Source organism: Lissotriton vulgaris, chromosome 3_1 (genome assembly GCF_964263255.1).
Source record: "Lissotriton vulgaris chromosome 3_1, aLisVul1.2, whole genome shotgun sequence".
NCBI classification, from domain to species: Eukaryota; Metazoa; Chordata; class Amphibia; order Caudata; family Salamandridae; genus Lissotriton; species Lissotriton vulgaris.
The window spans coordinates 1,313,190,617-1,313,216,558 of NC_141689.1; the positions used below are offsets into that span (position 1 = coordinate 1,313,190,617).

A 25,942-nucleotide genomic window follows, 5' to 3' on the forward strand; every position below is an offset into this window, starting at 1 on the left:
CAGTTGTCATTCGTTTTTTTATAGTATTTTTCATCTGTGAGTTGCCGTAGAACTTCAGCTTCGTACATTTCCCGTGGGAGGATGACAATCCCCCCACCTTTGTCTGCCGGCTTGATAATGAGACTTTTGTTGTCTTGGAGTCCCTGTAGGGCAATTTTTTCATCCAATGTTAGATTCCATTTGATGTATTTTTTATTCCTCTTTTCTAGCGTGTCTAGGTCACGCAGCACATTCTTCTCGAACGTTAGTAATTCCACGGGCATCTGGCTAGAATTAGGAAAAAAGGTGGAAGGATTTTTCAGTCCAGAATAGTTTCTAGTCATTAGGTCTGGCTGGTAATGACTAGAAACTATTCTGGACTGAAAAATCCTTCCACCTCTTGTTGGCCAGACTGCAAGCTTCATTAAAGACACGATGGAAGCGATAAATTTTCTAGATGGCCAACCCTTTGATGAATCAATGGAATTTCTGGTCACCATGGACATCGTGAGTTTATGTTCGAATATCCCGCAAGAAGACGGTTTGGAAGCACTTGAATTCTTCCTCGAAAAGAGAGAAAGGCCACACAATGTCCCTACTGATTTCCTAATCAAACTAGCGGAAATGTGTCTGAAATCCAATTTCTTCAAATTCAATAACGTACAATACCTCCAAACTATGGGGACGGCCATGGGATGTCCCTTCGCGCCGGAAATGGCTATAATGTACATGGCTCTATACGAAGCCACTTGGATTTACAATAACAATCCATTCGAAGGACATATAAAAGTTTGGCGACGTTATATAGACGACGTCTTCATGCTGTGGCGAGGCGAAGAACTAACATTGAAAGAATTCGCTGTTTGGCTCAATGACCGAAATCCCAACATCCAATTCACTCTGTCATATAACAAAACACAAATAAACTTTTTGGATTTAATGGTCAAACATGAAGAGGGCAACATGTATACCACACTGTACACCAAAGAGACCGACCGTAATACTTTTCTACACTTCTCCAGTTTTCACCAACGCAATCTCCGTGAAAACCTACCATTCAGCCAATTCATGAGACTGCGCAGGAATTGCACAAAGAAAACTGACTACTTCCACCATGCCCAAGAGCTGCTACATAAACTAATTGAAAGAGGATATCCCAGGAAATTACTAAAGAGAAGCATGAAGAGAGCATGGTATATCCCGAGAGATACCCTCTTGACTCCTAAAGATAAAAACAAGGAAGACACCCCAATTGTATGTGTGACAACCTTCTCCGGAGCAACCGCAGAAATCAAGAAAATAGTCACCAAAAATTGGAATACAGTACGGAGCCTGAAACCATTTGAAGGTCCACCTATCTTCGCACTCAAAAAGAATGAAAGTGTGAGAAACAAATTGGTTCGAGCTGACACTACATTACCAAGGCAAGACAGTTCAATTCAGTCACTCCTGAACCTTCCGCCAGTCAAAGGACATCATAAATGCGGCAACTGCATTTCCTGTAGCAGCACCATAGAAGGAACAATTTTTTACTATGGCTTGAAACAAATTAAACATGAGGTATTTACAAACTGCAATACCTGCAACGTTATCTACTGTGCCATATGCCCTTGCGGACTTGCGTACGTTGGCAAAACAAGCCAACCCATAAAAACAAGAATATCACAACATCGCTCCAGAATTCGATGCAAAAAGGAAAATGCACCAATGGTCTCCCACTGCATTGAAAAACAGCACGGACCAGATGACCTGAAATGGACTGTGGTGAAACAAGTGAAAGGTAAAAATGTGGCCGATAACTTGTCCAAGCAAGAAGCCAAGACTATCATGTACCTAGATACTGTTAACCACGGACTCAATGAACTAGCGGAAATTTCCAGTTTCATGTTCTAAACACAACACAAACTCCAGCGCGATGTCTGAAGCTTAGACTGAAGAAACAAGCGTCCTGATCTCCTAGCAACAAGCACATGTGCACATGACGCGATAACGCTGTCCTATCAGGAGCGCCGAGACACCAAAGCCGGAGAACACGCCTATGAGAGCCCTGTTCTCATCCCCGACCAGGACGTAAGACCCCACGCCTGCCGAGCGCTGTGTAAACTCACTATAGCGGGAGCCGAGAGAGAAGCAACACGCTCCAGAGAGGAGACGCCGGGAATGTGATGCACCCTTGCTCCTCTACCTCGCGGAGAAACTGCCCCGCAACGACGACGCCGTGGCGCTACTAAAGAATCCTCCAGACGACCCCAGGTACGAGACGCCCTGGCACACCACAGACACAGCAGGGCTAACCACAACCCTGTAATTAATAAAAGAGCGCATATGCCTCACGCTAGCTTCACATCATAAGAGACTGGCAAACGCCGCTTTCTCGTACGCATCATGCAACAGGGGCTAAACTCAGAATCAAGAGAAGCTCACAGGACCTATTTGATCAACACGAGGGTCTGACCCCATCTCCCTGCTTCTCTCCACAGTAACTAAAGACTGCGGACGCACAGCCTCATCACACCGGCGTGTGAGAAATCTCGCCTCCTGTTACTCAACTGTACACATCCAATGCAGTACCGACTCTCCCACACTTGGGTACGTGATCTTCAATTGAAATAATCAACATTTGTAAATATTACTTAAAAGCACTGTAACTGGTCCCATATCCCATACCCAACCACTAAAACATGCTTCTTAAAACTTTCCCGTAGGTGTAACATGATGTTCCCCACCACCTACTGCGAGCCCTGATGAAGACCTGTCCAAACTTTTCACCCTGTCAAGATTTTTACCAAGGTCGAAACGCGTAGGCTCAACTCCAGTGCCAGGAGAGACATATGCCATATGATCAAACTAAATAATTGGGACATATAGTGAGAGACGCATCTCACAATTAGGCATTAAATACTTTTGAATACATGACTTTCCCTGGCAAGATACAGGACAACTAACCTTTCCCTTTGAGGGACAAATTGATAACATTCCCCTGGGATACCAATATAATCTCCCTTAGATTCATAGTAGGACCCTGAAATATCAATTGTAAATAAGATTTTGTTGATACACGAACTCACTTTTCCTTTTATTGTGGATTGTTGATATTTGAACTCTTTAATTTTTTCATTGTAATTTTGTCACTGTGTTTTCCTCACGTTGAACTACTTAGTAGCTAGCAAGTCATTTGTTGTAAATATTGAATGTACTTTATGATATAAGGAGATATTCAAAGCTGAGCTGTTCACACCCAATGTGTACCCATTTGAACCCTAAAATAATGTGCTAAAAAATATGAGCGTTCATTGTCAATAAATAGGACTTGAACATAAAATAATCTGTGTGATCTATGGTGTCAGAGGCTTTGTATACTTAATAATATCTAGCAACTTTGGCCTTCTTCCGTGTATAGGCAGACCTTACAGTGCGTTTTCTTTTGTGTACTGTACCCTTGGTGTAAGAGCCCTGGGGGTTATCATACTCCTCAACAATGTGTGCGGGGTCGAAATAGGGGCAATATCAGTGTGGATGGCCAAATCCGAGTCACTTACAAGCAAAGGGGAGTTTTGGCTATTTTGCGGTTGGGTAAGGCCTGGAGGCACAATCGTCCCAGGAGGTAAGGGTGGGGTGAGGTGGACCTCGGCCTGCGTTGTAATGAGGCGTGGGATCAATGTGTGCTCGGGACTTTTTACTGTTGCTATATATCCGAGAGAGGATTTTTTAGACATGGCGATGTTTTGGGACAGTCTTCGGGCTGCTTCTAAATCCAGGGAAACACGTTTTTGCATTTTTGTGATTTCGTGATCTATAGCGGTGTTCATTCTAGTAATGAAGTCATCTATAGTTCCATTTACCATCTTCCCACCGTTGGCAGCTTTACTACGGCTAGCCCGTGTGCACATGATTCTAGTGTGGTTTGCTAAGCAAAATAAATAGTGGAAATAGCAAGATGTACTAACAATGGGCCAGGAGGACGAAAGGGATGGGGTCCAGTCCGGTCTCTCCGGTCCTCGAACGGCCTCAAACGGCCCGCTCTTTGCCCGGTCTTCGCCCTGAGCTGAGTCCCGCGCGCGTCCCGCGAGCGCGTTCACCAGGTCGTTTAAATGGGAGGAGGAGGCGGGGCGGGAAGAGGACCAGCTGCAGCAGATTAGCAACGCACTGCCCCCTGGTCCTCGCAGTCCCGCTTAGGAAGGTGTGTCAGCTCCCTTTCCCAGTTACAGGAGACCCCCAGGCACGAGCGGCTCCCGCGAAGCGGGGGCCGCGAGATGTTGTCAAGTGCGCCGAGGGTCAAGTGCAGGCTCCGGCAAGAGGTGCAGGCTCCGAGGGTCAGGTCCACAGTGAAAGCCCCGCGCTACGATCCACAAGCGCTTCCACAAAGAAAGGAATCCAGCGAGGTAGGAGCCGCCGATGGTTTTCAAGGCTGCAGGGAGGCGGGGGCGGGAAGAGGACCAGCTGCGGCAGATTAGCAACGCACTGCCCGCTGGTCCTCGCAGTCCCGCTTAGGAAGGTGTGTCAGCTCCCTTTCCCAGTTACAGGAGACCCCCAGGCACGAGCGGCGCCCGCGAAGCGGGGGCCGCGAGATGTTGTCAAGTGCGCTGAGGGTCAAGTGCAGGCTCCGGCAAGAGGTGCAGGCTCCGAGGGTCAGGTCCACAGTGAAAGCCCCGCGCTACGATCCACAAGCGCTTCCACAAAGAAAGGAATCCAGCGAGGTAGGAGCCGCCGATGATTTTCAAGGCTGCAGGGAGGCGGGGCGGGAAGAGGACCAGCTGCGGCAGATTAGCAACGCACTGCCCGCTGGTCCTCGCAGTCCCGCTTAGGAAGGTGTGTCGGCTCCCTTTCCCAGTTACAGGAGACCCCCAGGCACGAGCGGCTACCGCGAAGCGGGGGCCGCGAGATGTTGTCAAGTGCGTCGAGGGTCAAGTGCAGGCTCCGGCAAGAGGTACAGGCTCCGAGGGTCAGGTCCACAGTGAAAGCCCCGCGCTACGATCCACAAGCGCTTCCACAAAGAAAGGAATCCATATGTATGTATGTATATGGTATTTCTATTATTTCTATTATTTCAAACCTAGCCAAAAGGCAGCGGTGCGCGATGTACCTGGTCACATACAAGCATAAAGTCAGAGTGATAGGGAGGTATTCCAGTTGTGATCGGGCAGCGCCTAGTGAAATGGCGTGCTTTAAGGAAGTGAGTCTTGATTCCATTGAGTCAATTTGAAGTGAGTATGAAGGGTGGTCTATGTGCATTTCAAGAAAGACTGAAGGAGTGATACAGCACTTTTATCAGGGATTACTTATTACCTCAGCAGTCTTAAATGAGCCAATTGGCATGAAACAGGTATGATAAGCTGCCTTATTCAGAGGCCATTGGTGCAGCTTTAATGCACATTGTAAGTTCTATGTTGCTTGCCCAATCTGATGTTTTATTTCGCCATAATTCTTTCAAAGTTCTCTTTTAGGGAAAATGTCTTCAGTGCTTATGAGGGCTTTGCATTCTGCGTGGAAGAATGGCCTCTGCTTTTGAGTTTTACACCGGGCACAGAGAGTGGTCGCTGGTCATGACCCCTCAAACTTTAACTGGCTGGTACACTGTTATCTTCCTTCCCGGTACCTGAGGCAAGATTTTTAATAGATTTCAACATTAGTGGATGTAGTTTGAACAGAATTCTGTCCCAGACTGGCAACCAGCGTAATGCCCGCTAGGCTTTGGTCATATGACCTCTTCTCCTCAAATCCATTATCAGGCACACTGCTGTGCTTTCAGTTCTTTGCAAGCATTGGATTTGACCACTGAGCAAGCAGGAGCATAGGTTGTTAAAATAATCCAGGCTGTGATTTCACATCTAAACATTTCAATATTATGCCAACCTCATTGAGACATACATGTATTAAAAATGGCAACAGATTTCCAGCAGGAACCTTATCATGTATGTGACACTGTTATCCAAGGCAAGGTCCAATCTGGTATTTGGAGTCTCTCATCGTTGCTGATGAGCTCTGCCAATTCAATCTTTTCCCGCTGTGGAACAATGATCAAGGAGGCATTTGCAGGTGCGCGTGCTCTATATGCATCAACCTCCTTGGAGCCGAAATGCCAAAGTTTTCTTTGGATGTTCCTGAAGGCTCAGGTTGTTCTGAACCTGCAGCATGTTCCTATAAATGGTGGACACAGGAAACTGAATTATGTGCTCTAGTTTCTTGTATACAAATGCTTGCTGCTGGTTCAGGACTGGGGGCACAGTTTACAAACTGCTGTGGGCAGAACTGCCATGTAATACAGAGATGTGAACATACTGGGGCCTGCAAAAGACTTGGGCTCCCAGGCTACGCATTGTATTGCTTCTTTCACCAAACCCTAAGGGAGGAAACAATGAAGAATACTTTCCTTGCCTCTGGTATGGTTGACCTTTCTGAAGAATACCAAACAATCAAAATAGTTGGCAACTTGATACTGGTGTCGCACCAAACTTTCTGGCAGGGGGAGACGTTTTAGAATGGTGAAGGAGGGGAAGAAAATAGGGTATTCGTGTGGTAGGTACCCAAGATGCCGAGAAGTACATTATTTCTATTTTTGGTCAGTGAAGCAGGAGAGGATGAGAGATTATGCAGTGCCCAGTGACTGTGAGACTGTCAGAAATTGGGTATGAACTTTCAGGAGGGAGATTAGGATGAGAAGGGCAGGTCTTGTGTGTTCTCAGTGTAAAGCTATTAGGAGAAGTCGAAAGAGGAGAGCAGGTTACCAAGAGAAGCGTTATAGAGGGAGAAAGAAAGGGCACAAGGCAGAACCTTGGGGGATGCCCATTCATTTGGGCATGCTTGGAAAGCGACAGAAAGATCATAACACTAAGAAACAGTGACTGAAGGTGAACCAGTCAATGTCAGGGCAAGGGGTCCAAGGGAAGAATGCAGTGAGTTCTGCATTAGTTCTTATTTTGAATAGTTTGCTTCTCAGATTTGGCCTGTTTTCAAACCATTCGTATCTTTAACAGAAAGTGTGAAATTCTCCATCTCACATAGGACGCTGATATTCATGGTGGCCTCCAGTGTAGGCAGACACGTTGTGTTATGTTTCTAATCTCCATAATGGCGCTCCACAGTGCTGGCTGCCATCATGCTTACATTTTGCTTATGGCAGCATGTTTGCTTCCTAGATTTGCAGCTGCTACAATATGGTACCTTCCTTACTGTAAAAATGTAGAGAAAGCTTACGTGTTTTAGACCTTCATACTTTAGTGTCAAGAGATAAGTGTCGTGAAACCTGTTCTGTTTTTAAAACATTTCATCAGATCAGTGGTAAAAACCCAATAAAAAGACCAAGATTAGACCATTGATTTGTAGAGGTCTTTGTACTAGATATTATCGCCAGAGGTCACGACAAATTGCCGATCCAGATCCGCTCCCAATCGGAAAGTTAGCTGTGAAAGTGGGGAACTGTGCTGCGACTCTTGTCCTTCCTCGTGTCACGTGTTCTCTCCTTCGACATACCTCTGATGGCAAACTGCCATCTTAGAAACTCGAGAAGCAGGGATGATCTTTATTATCCTAGCTAACAAGATTAGTGCCGTTGTTAGAAATAGCAGTAGGGTGTTGGATGTTATTGAACTCGCTAAAATACGTGAGATGCTCTCATTGTTCTCATTGACCGTTACAATAGTCATTGTTGTTCTATTCACTTTCTGGGTGGTCACAGTTCATATTTTATGTGCGAAATTAAGATTTTCAAAATAATGATTTTAAAACTACATGTCCCTGTTTCTCAGTGCAGTGATTGAGTGTGTTAGTCACAATATGAAAATTTGTTAGGATTTCCCTGAATTTGCTTACTGGGACCTTTGATAGTAACCTGATAACAATGCCTGAGCAAATATAGCTTGGGTGGCTAGTATTGGGACTGCAGTCAATCAGGATTTTCTTACTCAGCATTGGTGCACTGACCTAAATCCTTGCACCCGTGGGTTAGAGGCAGGGGTGGGGGGAACTTGACTCTGCAGAATTCCGCTGAATAATTTAAAAACTCCCCGGGTTTCTGCGGAGTTCCGCCAATGGCATAAATAGTGACCTTGTGGTGTGATTTAGCACCCGGAGCGTGTTTCGCACTGAAAAATTAGCACAGACGGCACCATGCGGGGCGCTCGAGGACGCAGCTAGTCAAATTGATTTTGCTGCTGCTTGAGTAGATTTTCTACTGGAGCAGCAGCCTTCTGACCACCCGAGATAGAAAAATCTCCCTGAATATCCAACTAGTGACTGGAAATTGTGCTGGCGATGCCAAATCTTGCTCGCAGTCGCCAACTTACCGTTCTGCAGCCACATGTGAGAACAAAATTCCACCACGTGGCAATTGGCGAAATTTGGCCAAAACTCTGCATTACAAGAGTATTGTGGAATCGCCAAAATTCCACCAGTTCTTCAGGGGGGATGGAATGTTTCACCCATTCCTAGTTAGAGACCCTACACCTGCAGTTCTGGAGAAATTCCGGAATTCGCAACAATTGGCTCCCAGCGTGGGACCACAAATTTGTCTACACATTTTTAGTAGTTTTTTGGATAGCACAATCAAAACCAAGTGTTACAAATATATGGAGATGTCTGTTGTAATATATCTCCTTTAGGTTAAATAGGAATCCCCTGTTTACAGTAGGTTCTGTCAAGCTTGACTCTTAAAAGCAATTTTTTCCATTTTTTAGTTTCTGCGTGTTGAATCTTACGTTTATTGAATCTCCTCACTCAAAATGATGGCTTCCATTGCAATAGAGTTAAATTACAGAGAGGAAGTTACATAACATTTAAAAAATCATGGCGTCCCTGATAATAGGTGAGCAGTCATATTTGGGGTACATGCACATGTTGCATATACCTATGAGACGTTCGATTCATGCGTGCAGTGTGACCCTATGGAAGGTGCAACAGGGCACATTCACACAGAAAAAGCTGTGTGAGACGACGTCCCGGCCACCCCAACAGGAACACCGCCCTCCACCGAACCTACCTCCTTCGCTACCACCGGGACTGTATCCGCGGCCTCAAAATGCCGCCATAAGGACCGGACTCGAAACGCCAACCAGAGACCAGAGAATCACGCCCTTCTTTTCCCCACAGGGACCAACAGAACACCGGGATTGACGGACTCAAATCTCGCGGACCCCGGAAGCTCCGCCCCTGGGGCAGCGACAGAACAGGATAAAAGGGAGAACCAGGAAGAGGACGTCGTCGGAGATTTGTGGCAGGAACCTCGGACTGGTGGTCGTGAAGGAGAAGAAGCTGGAGACGGAGAGCAGACGGGCGAAGCAGACGTGTGGACCGAAGAGTGGTGGAGTCCACAGAAGGTGGCTGAAGAGCGGCCGTAACTCAACGGAGAGTTACGGCGGACCGCGTGAGTGCCTTAAAACCTTCCTATTCCCCTGCTCACTAGGAGTCCCCTGTTAAGTCCCTGTATAATATTACCCTTCTCTTTAGAATCACGTCCCCTGCACTGTATTATCGTTGTATAGCACTCCACTGCATGCCCCGCCATTGCCTTCACGTCCCGACCGAACACCCTTTCTTCTTACCGACCCGTGTTCCTACCTCCCCGATACCCTCCTTCCCTCATGGTCTCTTTCCGTCCCTTCCACAACACGTCCCGGGTGACGGTGAGTGTTACAGAGTTCCTGAGACTAGGATAGGACTAACGGTCCCTTGTTTTCTCTTTTGCTTTCTGCCATCCGTGGATCCCCCACGTCACCGGAGCCGCCGTTGGGACACCTGAAGACAGCGAGCTGTAACGAAGACCCGGAGTGGATCCCGTACCCTGCAATCTTCATTGTTTTCCCTGTGTCCTACTCTGTGACTTTCTGCAATAAACAGCCAGTATAGCACACTATATACGGCCTCCTCGCCTGCTTTTCCGGCCCGCTGCACACCCACCCTCACAAGCAGCAAATATACTTGTGCAGTATAGTGCATATCATTACCTAGAAGTTGCCATGAACCCCAAAATGGGTTTGGTGAGTTGCTACTTCACATACTCTGCTGAGTTATCAATGGGCCACCTAGCCCGTACTGCCTGGGTATACATTTTTCCCAAATTCTGATAACCTGGGACTTCATGATGTTCTAGGTGAATTAAATGATAAAGCTAATGTGTACAGGCAACTTATGCAGTATGTATTACAGACCATGCAAAGCAGAATATCTCCTGTAGGACCTGCAGCACAGGGGCAGGTTCTAATTCAGGAAATCAGTCCACAGACCATGCGCACCATTATGGGCAAGGTACACTTGAAGCAGAATTGCTTTTTGGATTGCTCACAAGACCAACCACTTGGGAGCGGTCTTTCCTCATAAAACAGTAGCAGATAAGCAAATAGTTTTAACTAAGTATCTTCCCTTGAGATGGTGCCACCATAGAGTAGTGTGATACCTGAGGAAATATATTTGTATGTATTTATACTACTATTCATTGTACACCCTCATTGGTGGTTCTTCCAGATGTATTAAGACAAGTACAACATGAGCACTGAGCTCTATTAGCTCTGGACCAAGGTGTGAAATTAGAGGGGAATTAAAAAAAAGGTTTCCTCAATCATCCTGAGCAGTATCCGTGGAGAAGCCAGAACTCTGACCAGACACAGGCAGGCAGCTGTTCCCATTCAACAACGTTGACATTTTGTTACCAAAAGTAATTTCTGAAACATATATACCTGTGGGTCATGATACTTTGGGTTCATTAAACCACATCTCAAAGCCAAAAGCGATACTGAAAGTTCCAATCAGGAAAAAAGTTATATCTGAATCTAAAAAGAAGCAAAGGGCGAAACAAAAAAGATCGTACTGGATGTCTGTCAGCCCAAGAATCCTGTAAGAGTGGTTACTATTTGAGGGACTGTGATAAAATTAAAAAAGCCTGATGGGTATCAGTATTCGGATAGCATCTCTTCTCATTCTCTTCAGAAATCTGATGGTAAATGGACAGAGAAAAGTGGATGGAATGAGTACCATAGAATTGACGATCATAGTAAGCAGAAAGGCGAATTAGGACAAGAAGCCAAGTCTAGTGTTAAGAAAAAGATAAAGGTCCTGATTCCAAGATATCTGAAAAGAAGAAAGTAGCTGGACTAGATACAAACCACTCTGTGTGGAGAAGATTCGCACAAATTTGAGATATGAAGCAAGGTTTATTCAAATAGAGTCATCCACAGAGCTGCCTCAACTGCCTCCTCTCATCTCCAACATTCCAAGTCCAGCTTCATGCCAAGATTCAAAACCGGAACAAGGGGTAAAACACCATTTATTTTCTTCTGAATCTTCTTCACTAAACAAATGAATGGCTATTTCCCATGTCTCTACAAACTTTCACGAAATTACTCCTTTTATTGCATTTTCTACAGGCTACTCCTCTCGCCGGACACCCAGGGTAACTTGCCAAATGATTACCATTACCGTCTGAAGTCTTCCACTCTGATTTCTGTTTAAACACTTCAGAGCTACTCCCTTTACCTGGGTCAATTATCTCTGCAACCTTATTTGCACACTTATTGTCTGTGACTTTGTCTCTCCTTTTTGTATCTGATGACTCTTTCATCTCTCTTATACAAAATGCAATACGTTCCATACTTTTGGCTTTGTTTACTGTTTGAGATAAATCAGGGTTTTCTGCTAGCAGTCTTCTTTGGCCCTTGTTATTACTCATGCACCTTACGAGCTGGTCTTTTATTAAAGAATCAGCCTAAACACCAAATAAGGCGCCAATATAATTCGTCACTCTCTCATTCTTTCCTTGCACCCTCGAGAAAAACGCATGTCTTTCTAGAACTACATTGATCTTTTCCCAAAATTGTTCCTCTAGTTTTTTTAAGGCAGTTACTTGTGTTCCTTAGCTCTCACTGAAAGTCTATAGCCACTGACAAATGATGTCCTTTTCCAGTGGTGACATGAAATGTAAAATACTCATTATCAAGGGCCAACAGGACAATCACTGACTACTCGCGGCCCTTGGGGACCGTGTTTAACATTACCTCAGATGGGAATTCCATCTGGTTTCCGTGCCGACAGCCAGACCTCCTGTTGATTTATTTCTGATTAGGAGAGTGACCTGTCCTCGTAGCAGGCTCCACCTCCTGACTCTCCGTCAACCAATCTCAACGTATTGATGAAGGCCACTTTGAAAGAAGGCTACGCCACATTGCTGCCTCCTACTCAAAGGAGGTGATCAGGCTCTTGCGTAGAGACGTTGTAGCAGGTGGGGACTGTTTCTACAGCGTGTTTCTGAAATCGCTATCAGCCCCTTCCGTTGAGCTTGACTTGACCCGGTGACAAATTTATGCCTTCCGTTTGGGCAAGTCTGGTCAACCGGCCAAAACACGGCAAAGCAGCTGTGCGGAAAACCAAAACCTGCTCACGTTGATGGAGTCTCTCTTCACAGCCCTAAGGGGGACTAGGCACCAGTAACGGCCGTCAAAGGTGACAGTGGTGATGCGGGCGGATGGGGGGGGGGGGGGTGTCAGGTAAGTCGACATACAACTGGAGTAGTAAAATTAAATAAATAAATAAAAACACTTAACTTGCGCGCAGTGATGCGTTGAGCGCAAGGTACGTGGTTTTATTTTTTTAAATGTTATTTCACTTCTCCCATTGTATGGCAACATACCCGCCCCACTGCTCTTACCTGTGTGGGTGGCCACCCCTAGGCATGATGACAGTGTCTTACACAGAGGGAGTATTTTAGGAGATGAAAAATTAACACTGCTATGGTGTCTCCAGCCCTGGAATACCAGCACGTACAGCGACTGAGTAGTCCTCGTTGACCAGGGTAGGTGACACTTCGCTTCATGAGAGAAATTTGTGAGGATAATGTAATGCTCTTCACACAGATGTAAGGCAACATCAGGAATCAGGGAAGGGGACTCACAGCTGCCCCTGTGCAGTGATCCCCTCCTTGTCGCCAAATTTGAAGAGGATATGCACAAATGTGAGGTATGAAGTAAGCTTTATTCATGCAATCCTCTACAGAGTTGCCTCAACTGCCCCTCTCAGCTCTAACATTCTAAGTCCAGGTTCATGCGAACATTCCAAATGGAAACATGGGGTAAAACAATGGGAAGAACGTGTAGGGGATGCACCATTCAATAAATTACAACAATGTGCAAATTATGGGTACTTCTGCAGGAACAGGGCTTTGGTGTCCATACTTCTAGACAGCACAACATAAGTCACTATAGTGCATCAAACTCTCCTGAGGATTCGGCTGGTGAAACTGACTGAAGAATTTAAACAGGTTGAAACCCCACTTGTCTATCTTTCCTTTAAGACTTCATTGTTGTTTAAGAGATTTCCTATGGTGTGTAAGAAAAGTCCTGGCTTATCCGTGGCATGCATCATGGAGATATTACAACCAGATGCTGAGTCACTATCCTACATTGATGAGATTTGTTTCACAGGGGAGGATTTGAAAAAACTTGACCCGAGTGGACCGGGTAGTGACAATACAGACCTCACATGCTTACCTGAATGTGATTTTCCATGGGTATGAATTATCCAGTGACTGGAGGGGACTGGCACTGGACTTCCTTCATAAGTGCGCTGCCCTGCATCTTCTAACAAGCATTTGCAATGCATTAGGTCTCGCATTAGGAAAGTTTGAACTATTGGTCTGGTAAATGGCACATTTTTTATTTATGTGTTGGTTTTATAAATAGTGAAATGAATAGCTTTGTCATTTACAATGCCAATACTTTAAATTTTTGCAAATGTGCACCTATAGCATTTGTAATGCAACATGTTTTGTATTTACGTGACTTAGATGTATTGATATTACAAATAACAATGGCTTTTAATTTTTTTTAAATAATTAATACTTAAATAAAAGTTCTTGTAATTTATAATGGCAATAGTTTGAACTTTTGTAAATAACTTTTGTGAAGTATATGTTCAGTGTATTTTATTGTGAGGAAAATCCAAGAACAGAAGTGAAATATTAACATCTTTTTGTGACATTTGTAATAACGTTTGAAACATTGAGAGAACATATTTGAACCAGTTGTTGTTGAATGGTTGCACAGATTGATGGTGTGGTGGTGCGGAGTGATGTGGTGGCGACGAGTGATGCTGTGGCGTTCAGTGATGCTGTGGTAGCGCATAGTGATGTTGTGGTGCCCCTGAGTGATGCTGTGGTGCCCCTGAGTGATGCTGTGGTTGTGCGATAGATAGATAGAGTGAAGGCGATAGATAGTGGGAGGGCAAAAGATAGATAGTGGGAGGGCAAAAGATAGAGTGAGAGCGATAGATAGATAGATGAATAGAGTGACGCCGATAGATAGATAGATAAATAGAGTGAGGGCGATAGATAAGAGTGAGGGCGATAGATAAGAGTGTGGGCGATAGATAAGAGTGTGGGCGATAGATAAGAGTGTGGGCGATAGATAGAGTGTGGGAATTATGTGCCATACTGCTGTATTGATATGTTATTCATCATTGTAATGTCTATGCAATTATTTTTGGTACTGCAATAAAAACGATGTTACAAAAAAAATAGATAGAGTGTGGGTGATAGATAGTGTGGGCTGGATTTAGAGGGTGTATTTTGTTTTGGAAGGTGGATTTAGTTTTTCATGTTGGATTTGGATGGTGGAGTTGGAGGGTGGAGTTGGAGGGTGGAAGTTGGAGTTGGAGGGTGGAGTTGGAGGGTGGAGTTGGAGGGTGGAGTTGGAGGGTGGAGTTGGAGGGTGGAGTTGGAGGGTGGAGTTGGAGGGTGGAGTTGGAGGGTGGAGTTGGAGGGTGGAGTTGGAGGGTGGAGTAGGAGTTGGAGTGTGGAGTTGGAGGTTGGAGGGTGATGTTGGAGGGTGATGTTGGAGGGTGATGTTGGAGGGTGGAGTTGGAGGGTGGAGTTGGAGTGTGGACTTGGAGGGTGGACTTGGAGGGTGGACTTGGAGGGTGGAGTTGGAGGGTGGAGTTGGAGTGTGGAATTGGAGGGTGGACTTGGAGGGTGGACTTGGAGGGTGGAGTTGGAGGGTGGAGTTGGAGTGTGGAATTGGAAGGTGGAAGGTGGCTTTAGAGGGGTGAGTTGAAGGGTGGAGTTGGAGGGTGGAGTTGGAGGGTGGGGTTGGAGGGTGGGGTTGGAGGGTGGAGTTGGAGGGTGGGGTGAGGGGGGTGAGGGGGTGAGAGGGTGTGTGAGTGAGGGTGTGTGTGAGGGTGAGGGTGTGTGTGAGGGTGAGGGTGTTTGAGGGTGCGGGTGTGTGAGTGAGGGTGTGTAACGGTGAGGGGGTGGGAGTGGGTGAGGGTGAGGGGGTGTGAGGGAGGGAGGAGGGTGAGGGTGAGTGGGTGTGAGGGTGAGAGGGAGTGTGAGGGTGTGTGAGGGTGAGAGGGTGTGTGAGGGTGAGAGGGTGTGTGAGGGTGAGAGGGTGTGTGAGGGTGAGAGGGTAAGTGAGGTTGAGAGGGTGGGCGAGGGTGAGTGAGGGTGAGAGGGTGTGTGAGGGTGAGAGGGTAAGTGAGGGTGAGAGGGTGGGCGAGGGTGAGTGAGGGTGAGAGTGTGTGAGGGTGAGAGTGTGTGAGGTTGAAAGTGTGTGAGGTTGAGGGGGTGTGTGGGGGTGTGAGGGTGAGGGGTGTGAGGGTGAGGGGGTGTGAGGGTGAGGATGTGTGAGGTTGAGATGGTGTGTGAGGGTGAGAGGGTGAAAGGGTGTGTGAGGGTGAAAGAGTGTGTGAGGGTGAGGGGTGTGAGGGTGAGCGAGGGTGAGGGAGGGTGAGGGGGTGAGGGGGATGTGAGGGGGTGAGAGGGTGAGTGAGAGTGAGAGGGTGTGTGAGGGTGAGAGGGTGTGTGAGGGTGAAGGCAGGCTCTGGCATTGGAAAGGCAATGAGCACCCCTGCACTGCGGCCTGATGGACAGTGTTTATGCACCAGCGCCAGTGTGTCATACTAGCACCCCCTGCCCCCCATCCAAACCAAAAAGGGAAAAATGTATAGCCCACAATTCTTAGCATATTTATTAATATTTGTTAACAATGAGAAAAGCCCTGGTTAGAGAACGAGGCTTTATCCATCACAATCCCCGCAAAGTAACCCAAACAAAATGTGACATTTCTTTAATGTCTGCAGCCTGACAAGAACCAAAATGATGCGGACATTTCACCCAACACCGTGAAAAACAGATTAACGTGTACTCTAATGCGCCAACCCCTAAACCGCTGAAAGTGAAACTATGTCCCTACTTGGCACCATCCGACAGACTATCGGTTTATTGCTGCATCTTATACTCCCTACTTCAAACAGCTGTAATTCTGTGCTCTATGTATCATATGCCATTTTCGATGTTGGACCTTGTATATTGATCTTAGTTTGTTGTAAAGAAAACAGATATAATGATGTCAAGCGTACATTTGCAAATATATGTGTGGTACTGAAAATTCTGGATTCTGCTATTGTATGGTACCGAAGCCCAACACTCGTGTCAGAAAATATCATCATATCATGACGAATTTGGTATTGGCAGACCAGTAATGATTAGGACATTATACCTGTGCATTTGCGTCATGATTGAGTGACGAAAACACCCTTAGATCGTAGTTTCCGTCTTGAACCCTCGGGTTCCATTTTGTGAGCGGCATCCATCTTGTGGTTGCCCTTACATAGTCAATTGACCAAGGCCGAATTCGAGCTAAAAGGACACGTAGACCTTTCCTGACTCCTCTGTGACCTGGGCGAGCTGACTCCACTGCCTCAAGCCAAACCTGTTCGGGCAGTCCCCAACCCAATGGCCGAGCGAGATTAGCATCAAGGCACAACATGTCATAAACCATTCACCGCATACAAACCACGCTTTATCATACACACACCTGTCCCTGTTTCTACTTTATGATTAGTTTTACAAGGAGGAGGTGCCCGATTTTATAGGGGTTTCATTGATATCTGATGGAAGTTCTGGGCCTTGCTGGGTAATCATCACGAACTGGACAAACAAAAATATGGGCTTGCCATCATGACGGCTTTTCCTTTGTTGTGAAAATATGTATATGAACAAACTGTAAAACTAGGAATTCTTGCCTGAAGCTTATATTTTTGTATAAAAAGAGAAGGCTGGCTCTGTAAAAACGAACAGTCTCCTGAGAATATACACACCGTGCTGTTGTACTTCTAGGACGCTTGTTACTTGGTTGCAGCCAATAAAACTCGATCCTTGACATCACCTAGAAGACTCTGTGTTTCTGTGGTCCAGAACAGGAAGAACTCAAGAGGTCTCTGGGTGTTCCCCCTGGCACCGCCGGGTTCCTAAAAACCCGGTACCTCATTTGGCGCCCAACTCGGGGCGGTATCAAGCGGTGTCGGTCCAAGCCAGATGTTCGTGAGGAGCTTCGTGTGAAAATTCCAGAGGACGGCCAGCCACTTCAGCGACCCCTGTATGTCGACGTGGTTCCGAAGGTCTTTGCTGCGAGGTTCCCCGCGTCCCGACGGCTACGAAGGACTGCTGCCCTGACTATCGCCCTGTTTTGGACCCATTGATGCTTGGTAGAGCGAAACGATAGACGAGTCTTCTAGTGACGTCATAAATCTTCAATACTTCAGTTAAGTATAAGTGGAGCGTCTCCCAGTCCTTAGTTTGATTCTTAGTTTTGGTATCCTTGAGATACGCTTTGATTTGGAACTTGCAAGCGCCAAAGCCGAGGGACTTGTGTATTCACGAGAATATCGTATTCGATAATCCTTTGAAGTTTGAAGCTAGACTAGTGAGCGAAGATGCCTGGTCTTAGCAGACTTGGAAACTTGTTTTGTCTTGGTTGTAGTAGGGACTCCCGATTAGAGGATTCGTGTCCGGTTCCTCCGATTGGAACTCTAACATATGAGCTTTATGTAAAGCACGGCGTAGGCCCTATCACATATAACGAAGTGTGGATAAAATACACCAGAAAAGATGGTGTCTTAAAATGGCCTCAATATGGTAGCTTTGATACAGAGATCTTAGATAATTTAGAGGTGAAACTGTTCAAGAAGAAAGCCCGGCCGGCGATGTTTGACTCCTTTCGCCTATGGCGCAAAGAAGCCAAACAGAAGGAAATGAAATTAGCAAGGAAAAATAAAAGAGGTATGTAAATGGTACAAGCTGCCATTGCATACAGGGATAATGAGGAAGAGCAAGAGAGTGAACAAATGCTTAGAAGTAAGAAGCTAGCAGTAGATAGATGCTACCCACTGTTGCCACGTGAAGGACAGGGATCAAAAGAGACATCTGAGAAGGATCCTTTAGTGTCCCATTTACTGAGTTCACCACCCCCCTATGCACTAAATGCTACTGCACCCCCGCAACGCTTTGTTATACCGCGCCCCGCTGCATGAACACCAGTTCTTCCACAAGCACCAGCTCCTCTCCAGCTGGTTTCTTCTCCTCCGGCGCAGCCCTCTCAAGGGCCGCCGCCTTTGCTACACACTCCATCTGCTTTTTCTACGACTTCGCCTACTACTCCAATTGCTTATCCTAATACTCTTTCTACTACTGCCTCGACTTCTGCTTTACATCAGCCTCTCTTTTCTGGCGCATCTGCCTTTCCCCCAGCTTCTCCTTCTGTTCGACAGAGAGTAGCGAACACTGTCACTGGTCTTTTCTCACCTTTCTTTGGGTCGCCTAATACGACCCCTAAAACAGAACGTAGACAGTTGCGGAGTCGACTGCCTGATTATCAGGAAAGAGAAGCGCTGAATGAGTTGGCACGTAAATGGGTTACTGATACTGTAAAGTATGACGCTCAGTCCGTTATGGAAGTCTTCAGTCAGTGGGAAGCATCTACGCAGAGATATGTCTTTGAACAAATGTGTATCTTCCTCTGTGAGGGTTTGAAGGGAAATGATCAAGAGTACAATATGCAAGAATTATTCCGTGTGTGATTCAAGTTCGGAGAAGGCATGATTGTGGGTGCCGATGTCGAACCAGCAATTGAGATGTTATTGTCTTATAGAAGTAAGGGAAGTAATTCTCGATTACTGTCTGAGTATGACATGCCAGGTAGGAAAAAGGCGCGACAGTATCCCATGAGAGAGGTTCCTCCAGTTTGGAGGGAAGGTGATGCAAATGCGAATCCAGCCATTCCGCCGCATTTCCAGCGTGTATGGGTACATGTCCCTTGGAAAAGATCAGAGGTTTTGGCTCTAAAGCAGACATTGCCTGATCCCCGCAACAATCCTGCAGGATATTATAAGGAATTATCACAGACTGCCAGCTCCTGTATCATGAATCTAGCCGATGTAGATATGTTGTTTGGAAATGTTGTTCCACGGCCTTTATGGGGAAAGATTCGTCATGCAGATCATGATCAAGAGTTAGGTGATACATGGGCTAATATTGCTGCTGCTGATGCTAGACAAGTTGGTGGCTCAAAGCCCGAGCCTTTGGTAGCAGAGCTTCCTGGTAGAATTATCACGTATATGAAGACTTTAATGCCCGAATTGCGTGTGAATTGGGACAAGTTATCTGCGTGCAAGCAGAAGAAAGATGAGAATGTGTCTGACTTTTTCACGAGGTTTGAAGAGACTTTCGTCGATCATAGTGGTCAGGATATGGCTACTGAGGGTGGCCAAAGATTGTTTGTTGATAAGTTTGTACATAATTTGCTTCCTGAACTGTGCAATAAATTGAAGGATTCAGAGAGTGCTTGGGCTGTTTCCACGTCAGCACAGATACTAGCCACAGCCCAGTACTATGAGAATAGACGCAAAGATGAGCTAGAGAAGGCAGATAAAAAGACTAAAGAATTGAAAACCAAAGTCCTTCTCCAGCAAGCTTATCCACCTCGTACTGCTAGTCAGCACGATTATCAGCAACCCCAGCAGTATTCGAGAAACTCGCAAAGAAATGAGTCTTCTCAACAGCGTTTACCGTATGGTCCCAATCAATGTGCGTATTGTAAGGAAGAGGGTCATTTCAAGAATAGTTGTCCGGCTTTGTTGCGACGTTTGAATGGTGTTTCTGGTGCAAGAGGTAGAGGTGTTCAACAGGCCCCTAGAGGTAGGGGTCGTGAAAATGTCCCACAGAATGCTCGTCCCTTTCCGCCTCAGAATTATATGAACAGCTTTGACCAACAGAATAATGTGTCTTCTAGGACAGCTCAGTACTATGCTGATGACTACTATGCAGAGAACGAGAATGAGGGTAATGATTGCTAGGACAGCCATGGACAAAGAGAGGGAGTTGTTTCAGTTCCAGTAGATCAGAATGGACCTTACATTGAGTTGATTACATCAGGTGTGTCAGAGCCTTTTCTGTTGGATACTGGTGCTACAAAGAGTTCTATTATGCACTCAAAGCTCCCTGGCGCACCTTTGTCTGGCGAAATTAATGTTTCAGTAGGTTTTTCTGGCGCCCCGGTTAGGAACCCGATTTCTACTCCTATGTCCCTTTCTGTTGGGCCATGTGAATTAGAAGCACCCCTCATTCTTACGACAGGTTGTGGTGAAAAATTGTTGGGATTGGATCTGTTAAAGAGACTATATGCGACTTTGTACTGTTCTCCTTCAGGAGTGCAACTTACACTAGGTAAGAAAGTGGTTTCTCCAATGTATTTGTCAAGGGAACATATTCCAACAGAATTGTCGTCTCTTCCAGATATACTTTGGGCCACTGGATCCAATGATGTGGGTCTTTTGGAAATAGCGCCATATGTCATAACATTGCGAGCCAATGTAAGGTTGCCACGTATTCCCCAATACAAGATTTCTAGTGAAGGTGAAAAAGCGTTGTTAGCAATCATTTACGATCTGATTGAGAAAGATGTCATTGAAGAGACAACAGGCAACATCTGTAATAGTCCTGTTCTGCCGGTTTTGAAGCATACTGATCCTTCCCAGCCACCTGTGTATAGATTTGTGATTGATCTTAGAGAAGTGAACAAGATTGTTGTGCCACAGTTTCCAGTTGTTCCTGATATTACTGCCCTATTGACTATGGTTCCAGCGTCAGCCACTTGGTTCTCGGTGATTGACTTGAAGAATGCTTTCTTCAGCATCCCGATTACCGAGGAGAGCAGAGATATTTTTGGCTTCAATTTAGGAGGACGAAGCTTCCGCTTCAAATGCGCTCCTCAGGGCTACTGTGAAAGTCCATCAATATTCAGTCAGGCTCTGAAATCACAACTTGACACGATTGTTCTACATGATGGTGCGACTCTTATTCAGTACGTGGATGATTTACTGGTCGCTGCAGATACTGAGGAGATTTGCAAACAAGCCACTTTGTCATTGTTGCGTCAGTTATGTGATATAAAGCACAAAGTCTCTCTTTCGACATTGCAATTTTGTCGACAAGAAGTGCCCTACTTAGGTCACCTCTTATCGAAGGAGGGAAGGAAACTGACCCCAGAGAGAATACAGGCAATTGCAAAATTGAGTGTCCCAAGGACACAGAGAGAAGTGCGTGCGTTCTTGGGCATTACATCATATTGCAGACAATGGATACCGAATTTCTCATTGTTGGCCAAACCTTTGGTGGCGTTAACTTGCAAGGATACACCAAAACCCATTCCGTGGTCTGAAGATTGTCAGAAAAGCTTTCACGAATTGCGTGATGCATTGTGTTCGGCACCTGTGTTGGGTACCCCTGACTACAGTAAGCCTTTTACATTGTATGTCCACGAGAAGGACGTTTGCGCATTATCAGTTCTGACACAGTCTTTTGGGGACAAACCGCGTCCATGCGCGTACTTTTCAGAAACTCTAGATCCCGTAGCTAAGGCATTGCCAAGTTGCTTGAGGGCCACTGCGGCAGCAGCTGTCTGTATTCGACAGTCTGCTGGGTTAGTAATGAATAATACACTAGTCGTTATGGTCCCACATGCAGTAGACATTTTGTTAAACAGAACAAGGACACAGCACTTAACTAGTGCTCGATTGTCAAGTTATGAGCTGACACTGTTAGCGAGTCACATACATATAAAGAGGTGTGATACACTCAACCCAGCCACGTCATTGCCCATTCCAGCAGAGACAGATGAGGTCGAAAAACATGACTGCTGTTTTAGGACAGAAGAAGAGACAAAAGGGAGAGTAGACTTGCAGGACACTCCCCTTCCTGAATGTAATGATACCTTATGGGTTGATGGTTCGTGTTTCAAGTTTCCGAATGGTGATACGACTGCAGCATATGCTGTGACAACATTGCATACGATTGTTGTAGCTGCACTTATCCCACACAATTCTGCGCAAGCAGCAGAGTTGATTGCACTTACAAGAGCGTGTGTGTTGGCAAAAGGAAAACGAGTGAATGTGTACACAGAAAGCCAATACGCCTTTGGCGTGGCTCACAGTTTTGGACGATTGTGGCGCGAACGTGGGTTCCTGACATCGCATGGTGCAAAGATACAACATGGTCAGCTAGTGAATGAGCTTCTCGAGTTACTGACCTTGCCACTACACGTTGCGATTGTGAAGTGCAGTGCACACAGAAAGGTCACAGATGATGTTGGTCGTGGGAATGCATTCGCAGATGAAGTTGCGAAAGAAACTGCAAGGAACGTGATGAGTCGAATGTATGTTGCAGGTCCCGCAAGATGGATTGGTGATGTGGGTATGTGTGAGGACACGATTGAGAGTGTGAAGTCTATACAATCCGAAGCCACAGAGAAAGAGGTGAATGAATGGAGAGAAAGCAAGGGTAGATTGGATGCGAATGGTTGTTGGGTCGAATTGTCAGAGCATCAGAGATGACTGCTACCCGATGCGTATGTACTTGCAGTGGTGACAATGGCTCATGGCATGGCTCACATCAGTGTGAAAGGGATCTGTAAGTTGTTGGCTCCAGTATGGCAGAATAGTGGAATCCCTAAATGTGCAGAGAATGTGGTCAAGAATTGTATGGTGTGTCTGAAGTACAATCCTGGTAAGGGAACCCCAACTCCAGCTGGTCATTTTGCACCTCCAACGTATCCGTTCGAGGTTTTGCAGCTAGATTTCATCCACATGGAAAGGTGCAACAATCTGAAACCCGTACTCGTTGTTGTTTGTGCCTTTTCCAGGTGGGTGGAAGCGTATCCCCTTAAGGACAATACTGCCTTGTCCACAGCCAAAGCCCTTGTCAAAGAATTTTTCCCCAGGTTTGGAATGCCTAGAATGGTCTGGAGTGATAATGGGAGTGAATTTGTGGGACGAGTGATGAAGAGAGTGTGTGAGAGTCTAGGTAGACACCAGAAGTTCCACGCTGCAAATCACCCCCAATCAGCTGGATTAGTAGAGTGCTATAATGGCACTCTAAAGTTGAAATTGGCCAAGATACAAGCAAGCACAGGTCTTAAATGGCCTGACGCCCTGCCTCTGGCACTCCTATCGACAAGGATGACCGTTCACTCTAGAGTGGGACTTAGTCCACACGAAATTGTGTTCGGTCGCCCAGCTAACATATGGGGAGTGCCAAGGCCCACAAAGCTTAGTGAGATAGAGCATCCTGTACTGCTTGACTATTTGTACGAATTGATGGCTAAATTGCGAGTTTTACACCAACAGGTCCATGACTCTCTGCCTCCGTTCTCTGAAGCTCCAGGACACCAAATCGATCCTGGATCCTGGGTGTTGGTGAAAAACTTTCAGCGAACAAAGAACGAACATCCCAGGTGGAAGGGCCCATACCTCGTCCTTCTTTCCACAAGATCAGCCATTTGTGTGGAGGGAAAGAAGAACTGGATCCACGGGATCCACTGCAAACGGGTCCCTCTACCTCTGCCCTATGACCGGTGGGCCCAGGAGGGTGTCCCCGACTCAGAGACTGAATCTGTGCCACGATTTGTACCTTTCAGTGATGCACGTTTGAAAGGAACTCCTACAGAAAAGGAGAGCGATAACCTTCTGCAAGAATCTGTGCCACCGTCAATGCAATTGGACACTACTGAGCCTGAACTCTTGTTTCTCGGCCACACAGCACCCGGTCGAAACCGCTATAACTTGAGGCCAAGACCTATGACTATGGACAAATAAAAAAAGTTTTTTTCTTTTTGATTGTGCAGCTCTCTCATCCAGGAAACTTGCTCATTTTTGATTTTCGAACAGCCATCCGGTTCTGCTGTTAGGGTCGCGGTTGCCACAGTCTTTGGAGTAAATTTACTCATGTTGAGGAGATGGATGTGATGGCCATACTAAAAGCTCTGAAGTTGGGGTCCCCAGCTGATCCATGCCCTGCGAGGGTTCTGAGTGGAGTGGCCGAAGTAATAGCCCCTATGGTTACTGCTCTAGTCAACGAGTCACTAGCTTCAGGAATGGTGCCCTCCCAGTGGAAACAAGCCAAACTCCTACCTCTGATTAAAAAACCCACTGCAGATCCATTGATTACATCTAACTACCGGCCCATATCCCTTCTCCCAGCCCTTGCCAAAGTATGCGAGAAGGCTGCATTTCGGCAGCTGGAGAGGTTCGTGGAATCCTCTGGGGCACTCCATCCGGCCCAGTCGGGGTTCCGTACCTCTTTTAGCACTGAGACTGCACTTGTGGAGGTGGCAGAGGCCATCAGGGAGTGCCTGGACGGAGGCGGCAGAGCGGCTCTAATTTTATTGGACCTCTCTGCCACGTTCGATACGGTGCCTCACCTCCAGCTTTTGACTAGGCTGGAGGATATTGGCATCTCGGGCACGGTCCTTGGGTGGATCAGGTCTTTCCTGTCTGACCGGTCTCAGCAAATCTGGCTACCTCCCTTTCATTCTTCCAACCACAGGGTAGAGACTGAAGTACCACAAGGGTCGACCTTGAGTCCCCTTTTATTTAATGTCTACTTAACACCTTTGATTCTGCTGGCAGAGAACTTGGGTAAGAAGATAATGGCATACGCAGACGACACCCAACTTCTCTTTACCTGGAACAAGGATAATATCTGCACTTCAGGAGCTCGCCAATGCCTATCCTCTGTATTTGCTTGGCTAGCAAGAGCCTGCCTCAAATGCAATGAGGACAAATCAGAAATCTTGCTCTACGGCCAATTTCCAATTGACTTTAAAGAGTCCATCTGGCCCAGGGGATCACCTTGCCCTAAGGGAGAGGGTGGGATAGTTAAGAACCTTGGAGTCTGGTTTGGTGCCGATCTGTGTTTCCGTGACCAGATTTCTATTCTGGCTGGGACTTGTTTTGGAACTTTGACCACCCTTCGAAGATTCTTTCCCCTTCTCCCCCAAGCGGCCAAAGAAACGGTAGCCAGAGCATTGGTGCTCTCCCGCCTGGACTACTCGGATGCCCTTTACATCGGGGCACCTGACTTTCTGATTAGAAAGCTACAGGTAGTCTAGAATGCGACGGTGAGACTCCTCTATAACATCCCAAGGAGGCTCAGCGTTCGTAAGCAACTGAGGGAGCTTCACTGGCTTCCAGTGGCCCAAAGAGTGCGTTTTAAGGCTCTAGTACTCGTTTATAAAGCCCTGCATGGACCATGTCCACCCTCCCTTGCAAAAAGATTTGCCCTTTACCTACCGACCCGTCAGCTGCGATCTGCCTCCCGAAAGCAGGTGGTCGTCCCCAGATTTAAGAGAGTTTGCCTGGGGGGGCAATCTCTGACGGTAAGGGGAGCTCAGTTGTGGAACGCCCTTCCTGATGCTCTAAGATATTCCCCCACCCTGACTAATTTTAAAAAACTGTTAAAAACTCACCTTTTTATACATCATGAATAGCTGCTTTTCCCGATCACTCTGATCAGTTTCCTCACCGCGCCAGGACAGTCTCGACTAACAGCGCGTTATAAATCAATATATAACATAACATAACATAAAGGGGACTGGTCCTTGCTGGGGTGGTTCTGGGAACTGATATCTGCCTGGGTATGGAAAACTCTGATATTTATTGGAATGATCTTAGCCATTCTGTTCATGTTTTGCCTGTGTGTGCAGTGCGCTCCTGCAATATGTGGCCTCTGTGCTACATCATGTGTAAGGAAGCCTGTGTCAAGGGACGAACTGAGCAACAGGATGATGCTACAGCAGCATCTCCATGACTTCATGAATACAGATTTGGACTCAGATTAGCATGAGTTATTGCCTATATAAGGGCAAAAGGAGGGTCT

At 46.3% G+C, this 25,942-nt stretch overlaps 1 protein-coding gene across 4 annotated transcripts in view; it reads left to right on the forward strand.

Moving 5' to 3' along the window:
• The window catches only part of SEPTIN11 (septin 11), a 964,023-nt gene that overhangs the window by 517,116 nt on the left and 420,965 nt on the right, over positions 1–25,942 (forward strand). The window lies entirely within an intron of this gene.